Source organism: Humulus lupulus, chromosome 3 (genome assembly GCF_963169125.1).
Source record: "Humulus lupulus chromosome 3, drHumLupu1.1, whole genome shotgun sequence".
In the NCBI taxonomy this organism is placed as follows: Eukaryota; Viridiplantae; Streptophyta; class Magnoliopsida; order Rosales; family Cannabaceae; genus Humulus; species Humulus lupulus.
The window spans coordinates 134,419,742-134,429,626 of NC_084795.1; positions in this window are offsets into that span (position 1 = coordinate 134,419,742).

Consider the following 9,885-nt stretch of genomic DNA (forward strand, 5'->3'; position numbering starts at 1 on the left):
AAGTTAGGGAAGCCCAAAGTCCGTACACCTACAAAGATGAAACGTAGTCGCAAGGCCAAGGTTGTGGAGGAGCCAAAAGGGTGTTATAAAAAGAAATCTGTTTTCTTCGAACTTGAATATTGGCCTTTCTTACTTATACGTCATAATTTAGATGTTATGCACATAGAGAAAAATGTATGTGATAGTTTGATTGGCACTTTGTTGAATATTCCTGGGAAAACTAAGGATGGAATTAAGGCTAGAGAAGACTTGGTTGCAATGGGTATAAGGGATGAATTGACTCCAAAACCAGATAAGAGACGAACATATTTACCTCCTGCAGCTTACACTCTTACTAAAGAGGAAAGAATGGAAATTTGCAGATGTTTGTTTAATATAAAAGTTCCAGACGGATATTCCTCAAATATAAGGTCATTGGTAGACATGAAAAGTTGTATTCTGACTGGCATGAAATCTCACGATTGTCATATTCTAATGCAACATTTGCTACCAGTGGCCATTCGATCTGTGTTGCCTAGGAGAGTTCGAGATGTAATCACAAGGTTATGCTTGTTTTTCAAGTCACTGTGTTGTAAGGTGATTGATCCGCTAAAGTTACCTAAGTTAAGAGATGAAATTGTTGAGGTATTGTGTGAGTTGGAGAAATATTTCCCGCCGGCATTTTTTGATATAATGATCCATTTGACAGTTCACTTGGTTAGAGAACTAAGATATTGTGATCCAGTTTATTTAAGATGGATGTATCCATTTGAGCGATATATGAAGATTCTTAAGGGGTATGTTAGGAATAGAAGTCGGCCGGAAGGAAGCATCGTCGAATGTTATATTGCAGAAGAGGCAGTTGAATTTTGTTCTGAATACATGACTGGTGTACAGAAAATTGGGTTAAATGATGTTGAAAATGTTGAGATTCAGAGTCGTCGTGGTAGCGTTGTATGCACAGTAAGTCGAGATCTTCTAGATGAAGCGCATCGTCTTGTGTTGCAGAATATAAATGAAATTCAACCTTATATCGAGTGAGTTATATTCATATAATACATTAAGTTTAAGTTGTGTAATTTCGTATATTCAATTGTTTAACAACATATTTATAATTGAAGGGAACATTTTAATTGGATAAAGACCAAATTTCCATCCAAGTCAAGGAACTCAAAATGGTTACAAGACGAACATTATCGAACTTTTAGTAGTTGGATAGAACAAAAGGTAAATTGTGTTGATTATTGAAAGTTGTCATTAATTAGTACTTAATTACAAGGTGACATTTTTGGTTGTTTTTTGTATGTTGATTTGATAGGTTGTGTCAGAATTACAAAACACATCAAATAAGGTTTCAGACATTTTTAAGTGGATTTCTCGAGGACCTTCAGTTAATGTCATCAAGTTTTCATCATACATGATTAACGGTACTCTATTTAACACTAGGGAGCGCGATAACAACAGAAACACACAAAACTGTGGTGTTAGCCTTGTTGCTAAAACTGTGCAAGTCTCTAGTGCAAAAGATAAAAATCCAGTTGAATGTGATATGACTTTTTATGGAGTAGTTAATGAAATTTGGGAGTTAGATTATATCACAACTCGAGTACCTGTTTTCTTTTGTGATTGGGTGAAAAGTTACAGCGGCATAATATATGAAGATTTTGGTTTCACATTAGTTAATCTAAATCGAATTGGACACAAATCTGATCGATTTATATTAGCTTCACAAGCGAAACAAGTATTTTATGTGAATGATCCTTCAGACAACCAATGGTCAATTGTTCTTCTAACGCAAACAAGAGAATGGAACATTAAAGATGGTGATTTACATGATATACCCCTCGAAGAAGAACTTGTCACATTCACCGCAATAGAAGACAATGACGAAGTTGATGATGATTGTATTTGTTTCCGTGAAAATGGTGAAGGATTGTGGGTTGATGATAATGGGTCTTGAGGTACCATTTAATAGGTTTCATATGTTTATGGTATGTGAAATTCTTAGTTGTTATCACAATGTGTTTCATCTTTTGATTATGAGTGTCCAAAATTGTTATAATAATGATATTTATGTTTCACAGATGGAGGCTGATCCTTTTGGTGGTAGTTCTGATGAGGGAGAGCAACACCCTAATTCTCAATCAGTGGAGCAAGAAAATAAATCTGTGAGAGGACGTACATGGATGTCTAGAAACACCAAAAAAAGGAGTGAAGGACATCTTACTCCTGTTGAATACAATGAGTATGGTCAACTAGTGGGTGGATCTAGAAGTAATGTTTCATCACAGCTTGGATCAGTTGTTCGAGCAACTGTGTCCATCAACATTAACAGTTGGAAAGATGTTAGTGTGGTGGATAAAAATAAAATATGGGACACAATGAAGGTATATTTTTATTAATTATATTTCATTTAATGTTTTTAAAATATATATTATTTTGATAATATGCTTCTTATTACTTTCAAACTTGCAGAAAACTTATGATTTGGACCCCAAACAAAAGCAACAGATGTTGAAGGATGCGGGAAAGTACTTCCGAAATTGGAAGACTAATCTTACTAGGGTACACGTTTACGACGCTTTGAAAAAATACCCAAATGAGTTCCCGCCAGCTTTGCCATTTGGATTTGAGAATGTCATAACTCCGGATGAATGGTTAACGTTTGTGAACTCAAGATTAACTCCCGAGTGGCAAAGAAAGAGAGAGGAGATGCAAAATTATCGAGCACTGAATAAATACAATCACAACCTCTCTAGAGGAGGCTATGTGCGTATTGAAGAGATGTTAATGGAACAAAGTGGGAAAATTCTGACTGAACTTGATAGGGCAGACTTATGGAGCATGGGTCGTCGGAATGCAAAAGGAGAGCTAATTGGAGAGGCCTCTGAGATTCAAAAAAATATTGTAAGTGCTCATATTTAATAATGTTGATATGTCAAATTATTAGCTTATATATATAACTTTCTGTGAATATTGTTTCACAGGATCATTACCGGCAACTCCAAGCTGAGGGTAAATGGGCACCTGATGGCCCTGATGATGTGCTGACGAGGGCGTTGGGCACTCCTGAGCCTCGAGGACGTGTTAGGGCTGGAGGACACGGTGTGTCCCGCTCAGTTTACTGGAATACTCCAACACCTACCTCAACGAAAAATAAATCAAAAGCCTCTTCTTCGAATGACGACATTAGAAAGGAATTTGAAGAAAGATTTCGAAAACAAGAAGAAGAGCATCGTCAACAAGCACAACGCCTATTAGAGCGCCTTCAACAACAAGATGAGCTCTTAAGAAAATTATTGGCCCAACAGAGCGGGTCAGGATCTAACGTTGGAGTCCCACCAGCGCCATCATCATACTATGTGCCCGACCCACCAGTGCCACCAGCGCAGGCGTCCTACTATACTCCAGACCCAGTAGTGCCTCAAGCAGAACACCACATTGTTGCACTACAACCGCTTTTGCAAGAGGTAATTAAACTTTCTTGAATATTCTGAAACCAAATGAATTTCTTTACTGCTTCAACATGATTATTTGTATATAATATGTTTCTTATGCAGGGCTGAGCATGCCAATTAGCAATTGGTTCAGTTTCAAACATTGTTGCATCAGGTACACTCATTGAAAGAGAGGCAGGCAACAACTTCCAAGTTATGATTACGAGTGTTCTTAAGCCAACCTGTCCTCTCCCTTTTGCATATCCTGATTTGGACATGTACATAGTTGCTCAGGCCATTGGGACGCCAATAGCGTGGCCGAAGGATTTTGTCATTATATTTGAAGATGTAACTCATGAGGTGATGCCATGTTTTTACATAATTATCTTTACAATTCTATATTTGTTTGTAATTTTTTTAATTGTTGATATAATTGTATACAGACTCCCTCTACAAGTAGGACCAAATCACAACGACCAAGAGCTCCATCAACACAACAACCTCGAGAAAGAAGACAACAACAAACTCCTCCAACACAATTGGCCCACACTCCATTGGAACGATTACAGAATATCGTATCTCATTGGGATGATGGCGAGTGTGTCAATCTAGGCATAGAGTCTGAAGTTTTTGATCAGGATATGTCTCACTGTTATATATTTAAGGATGACATACTTCAGTTTGCTCGAAAGGAGAAGATTGGACAAGCAGTACTCGTCAGCTACATGAGGTATATATCTCACAAATAAGTTTGTTCATTTAATTTTCTAATTTGATTTATTCATTCATATAACAATTTTTCATATTTTTGTATTAGGTTCATTTACAGATATGTGGTACAACAAGGTCGCCAAAATAAGTTTTTATTTGTCAATCCTAATATCGTCGCCACTCAAGGGAGTTCATTCGACGATCGTGTTCAGAATCTGTTCAGACGTTGCAATGACGTAAAATCAAAAGAACAAGTTATGCTTGTCCCTTGGAACCATGGGTAAGTTTAAAAACTTGTCATTTTTTCGACCCATATCAATAATTCATTTGTTTAACATTTGAGCTATAATTTTTTTGTTTTTCTTATACAGTGAACATTGGATGTTGCTTATTTTGGCACCATATGCATATCATGTTTATTGTTGTGATCCGGTGAATTCAGAGCTAAATAACCGTGAGGAGATTGTATCAGTGATCGTCAGCGCTTTCAATCTTTTTTTCTCTATGAATCTTCCTGATGTCGAGATCCCTGATACTCTACGCATTAAGCAACCTCAGGTAAGTAACTTTAGCAGAAATTTTTGAACATTTATAATAATTAAGTAGAATAATATGTATGCATTTTTTAAAAAGTTTCAATTTAATAATAAATTACTCATATTTTTAAATAATTAGTGTCCACACCAACCGGACAATGTGGCATGTGGATACTACTTAATGAGGATGTTGAAGGATTTGATTGAACATGCGAGTCCTGGGCATTAATTGAGAACGGTATTATTAATTAAAATTTACAAATTATTTTTGAAACTATAAATGTAATCAAATAATTAATTAATATATTTTACTTTATATTTCTTGCAGCTAACAAGCACATCATATACAGAGGCACAAATTGATGAGTTGCGACAAGAATGGGCGACATATATGTTGTCGATAATCCAAAGTAACCGACCTCATTGATAGGTTTTTTTTTTTAATTTTTTAACTCTTTCTTCATACACAATGTAATATTTGTTCATTTTGAATATTTCTAACAAATATTGTATTTCTTGTATATATCTAACAAATATTTTTTTTTTCTTTCAATTTAATTGATTATTAAATTAATTTAAATTTAGATTAAAATAATTTCAATTTAAATTAATATTATTTCAATTTAATTAATTATTAAATCAAATTAAAATAATATTAATTATAAATTTATTTAATTTATTTTTTTTAAATGTGGGAGACTTTCAATGTCTCCCATTGGGAGAGGTAGGATGTCTCCTAGGGACTTCCCACGTCTCCCATTGGGAGATGTGAGTCACTTCCCACGTCTCCCAATGGGAGAGGTGGAAAGTCAACGTTTGACTTTCCACCTCTCCCAGTGGGAGACGTGGGAAGTGAGGCACGTCTCCCAATGAGAGACGTGGGATATATACCTACAATGACCCTAGCAACAACGTCTCACTAAGTGGGAGACATTGTAGACTTCCAATGTCTCCCAATTAAAGTCATAAAACATCTATTTTATTGTAGTGTGTAGACGATGTGATAGTCAGACTCCCGTGATCCGTAAAGGGAAAGACCGGGTAAGCTGTGATGATTAAGTGTGATGATTCTAAGACTGTGTAGGTATGAGACTACACATTTGAAGATGGCTTAAATGGATTGATGAGTACTACCTATATTAACAAGATGCATCTTCTTTTCCGTAGCCCATCACTTGAGAACTCCAAAGTTAAGCGTGCTTGACCTGGAGTAATCTCAAGATGGGTGACCTCCTAGGAAGTTTTCCCAGGAAGCGTGTGAGTGAGGACAAAGCATGATGAAAAGACTCGTGTTGGTTTGTAAGGCCAGTCGTCATTCAAGGAAGTAGCAATAAGTGACGTGGGGCGTTACAAATGGTATCAGAGCCTTGACCCAGCCAGAAGTGTGGCTGACTGGGACGTTGGGCCCGTAAGGGGGGGTGATTGTGATAGTCAGACTCCCGTGATCCGTAAGGGGAAAAACCGGGTAAGCTGTGCAATCCCACACTGCCTGGGGAAGGTTAAGTGTGATGATTCTAAGACTGTGTAGGTATGAGATTACAAAGTTGAGGATGGCTTAAATGGATTGATGAGTACTACCTATATTAACAAGATGCATCTTCTTTTCATTAGCCTATCACTTGAGAACTCCAAAGTTAAGCGTGCTTGACCTGGAGTAATCTCAAGATGGGTGACCTCTTGGGAAGTTTTCCCAGGAAGCGTGCGAGTGAGGACAAAGCACGGTGGAAAGACTCGTGTTGGTTTGTAGGGACAGTCGCCATTCAAAGAAGCAGCAATAGTGACGTGGGGCGTTACAGACGACCCCAAAATAATATGTAGTGTAAAATGTACTTGATATATAGAACTAGAAGTAGTGTGTTCAACAAGCATAAGACACTAAAATAGAATAGTTATGGACGGACGAGTGTCTTCAATTTTATTTTCTTTCTTTGATGTCTATATAATATCATGTATAAAATTTCATTATATTCAAATAAATGGGATTAATTAGATTTTTATCCAATGATTGTTTTTTCGTGAGCGTGATTCACTCTTTTTTATGGGAGTGCATAGCAAAATTGCTGATATATTTAACTAGTCTTTGCGTGAATTTTCTGTGCATGGCTATGTTGGCCCTAGTCTTTGCATGTTCTAGTTTCATTAGTACCAACTCCTTTATTTATTTATTTATTTTTATTCTTTCTAGTTTGGGGGTTTGTTTAATCAACTGCCATAGAAATCGGCCGCATAGACACTCTTGCAGGTTTTAGGGTAATTCAAACAGGGTTCATTATCATCATCATCATCTGTTCGATCAACATCATTATCATCATTTAGATAGTGCGCAATGAAAAGGTCAATCTCAAATTCCAACCGTGAATTTTTTTTCTTTTTCATACAAATCGTATTTTATTTTCATATTTATGCTTCGATTATGATCGGTTATTGGTTATTAAATTGTGATTGGTTTCAGTTATATGTTATTTTGTGATAGTTGACTTTTTTGAGAAAAAATTGGTTAATTGGTCTGATGATTTGTGTCAGTTCTCCGTTTCTCGACAATTTCCTTCTTTTTAAAAAAAAAAAAACACATTTCTCAGTATTTCCACCACCATTATCACACGTATTATGATCGTGTTCTTCATTCCTACAGAATGTTAGGGCCATAACATTTCAGTAACCAGTTGTAAATGTTTCCTTCCTTTATAAATATACCATTGCTAGATAATCTTTCACTAAGTCTATGTCTCTGATAAAACTCTCTTCTCTTTCGGTTCACATTTCTTCTTTTTTTCTTTTTACTATGATTCGTTGGTCATGGCTTCCTCATCCCATCCATCTTCTTCCATATCTCGCTCTAAGAAGGAATTGCACGTCCACCAAATCATTTCTTCAGATGATGATGATGTTAATATGTGCAACGTCCCAATTTTTTTAATAAGGCTTAGTGCCTTAATTAGGGGGCCAGGAGGACAATAATTGAATTAATTGTGTGATTATATGCATGATTATGTGAATTATGTGAGTTATATTATAATATAATTATGTTTACATGTTTAGGTGTATTACGCATGCATGTGGACTCGTTTCTTATTAGAAGAGCATCTTTGTAATTTTGATATGTTGAAGACATATTTGTAAATATATGCGTTTTATGATTGAGGACATATTATTATGTGGATATATTTGATTTATTCGACACGAGGCGATCCTAGTGATCAAGTTAGTGATTTAGTCACATCGGGGTCCAATACCTGGCGCGGGGTGAGCCCAGAGGTATTTTGGTAATTTAGTACATTACAGGGATTCATTGGGTAATGGGAAGTTATTTAGAATTAATTGGGAAATTAGGAGGTGTAAGGACATAAGCAAGGGCATTTTAGTCGAGCAGCTATTAGATTAAGGTGTTGCATAGGGTTGTGATTTCTCAACTAAGGTATGGATTTATACTCTGTTCTAGTGAATTTCTATTTGGTTTTAATGTTCTTGAGTTTTCAACTCAAGGGTGGGATTTTAAGTTATGATGAGGTTTTAGCTTAGTTCTTAATGTTTATATGTTGGTTATATTGTGTTGTTATGAAGTTAAGTATTAATTCTGAGTTTGGTTGAAGTTTGGGGATTGATTGTAAGGGTTTTGTTTTGGAGAAAATAGCTGGAAATCGCTGGGAATCTGGGTTCGCAGGGTCACGTCGAGACCTCATTCTTTGGGCACCGCGACCCTCATGAAATCAGAAGCAGGGGAGGAGCCTCAAACAGTCTTGGCACCGTGACACTAAGTAGATTGCGCCGCAACGCTTGTCTTGTGATTTTGGGGCACATGCTCTTTGACTTGTAGAACGTCGTGGCTCAAATTGGGGAAAATGGCCAACTTAGGTTTTGAGTTGCGAGGACTCAAACCTAAGGGCGAGGGAATGGTTCTACTACCCGACTTAGTATAATTCGAGGTCCCGGAGGCTAGGACTCAGTCCGGAAGCCTTTATTTACTCGATATTGATTGATATCATTTATTATGGCTGTGACTAGGATACTGCTAGGGATCGGAAGGGGATCGTGCCCAAGGGTCATTTTTAATAAGCTTGTGCTTAGACCAGAGGTAAGAAAACTGCACTCAATACGTGATATATGTGATAAGGCTTGGCCTAGTTGCTGAACATGGTTATGATTAGGGCTTAGGCCCCTGTGAATGAGAACGATTATGATTATGTCTTTGATTGTTTGATTAAGCATGCTTAAATTCTCTGTATCTGGATAATTGTTAGATGATGTATGCTTGTCTACATTATCTAATTGAAAAGGCTCGACTTATAAGTCAAGGAAGGCAATAACGTGTTGAGCGCTGGTTGAAAGGCTTGACTTACAAGTCAAGGGCGGCAATAGTGCGCTGAGCGTTGGTCGAAAGGATTGACTTATAAGTCATGGGCGGCAATAACGCACTGAGCGCAGGCCGATATGGTTAGGCCTAATCAGGAGCATGGTATACGCTTGACTAACCCTATGGTCGCTTAGAAAATAAAGCGACAGGTACGCTTGGCTTACCCTAAGGCTAATTATACAGAGGATAGGGCATTGGGCCCTAGGGTAACTCTATTGTAACACTCCAAACTCCAGGGACTGTTACAGTGTGCCTTGTAAACAGTGCTAAACTCGCTAATCGAGTCATTTGGCCAAAATCGTGTAACTAAGTATGATTAGCGGGTTAGGGATTAAAAATTTTGGTTAAGATATAACGTTTCATTAGAACGTTTACTGTATACATTGGGATCCCAAAAATATAATTTCAGAGTCTATTACAGGAAAATATTTATAACAGGCCGATCTAAGCGGCAAAACAGGGTTTAACCCTAGTTCCTCTTTCAACCCTCGGCCGTGGCGGTCGAGCAGCCGCATATGTACACATCGTCACCTAATAAGCTCTCCAGCTCAAGGATGGTCCAGCTTTCTTTTGCCTTTACCTGCATCACATAGCACCTGTGAGCTGAAGCCCAGCAAGAAAACTTAATATGCTCATGAACAGTAATAACATGTCATCAAATCATAAGGCTCACGCCTAGCATATATAGCCCTATTCCAGCAGGCAAACAAATCCACGTAATGTTGAGTATAACACATCAACCAATGACCATAATAGTTATCCAGGGCTTTTAGCCCCAAATAGAAGAGTGACAGTTGTACTAGTCACTGAGGTGGGTTCCATTCCCAATAGCCATGTGACGATAGGGTCATCGGGGCTTATAGATAAGTGA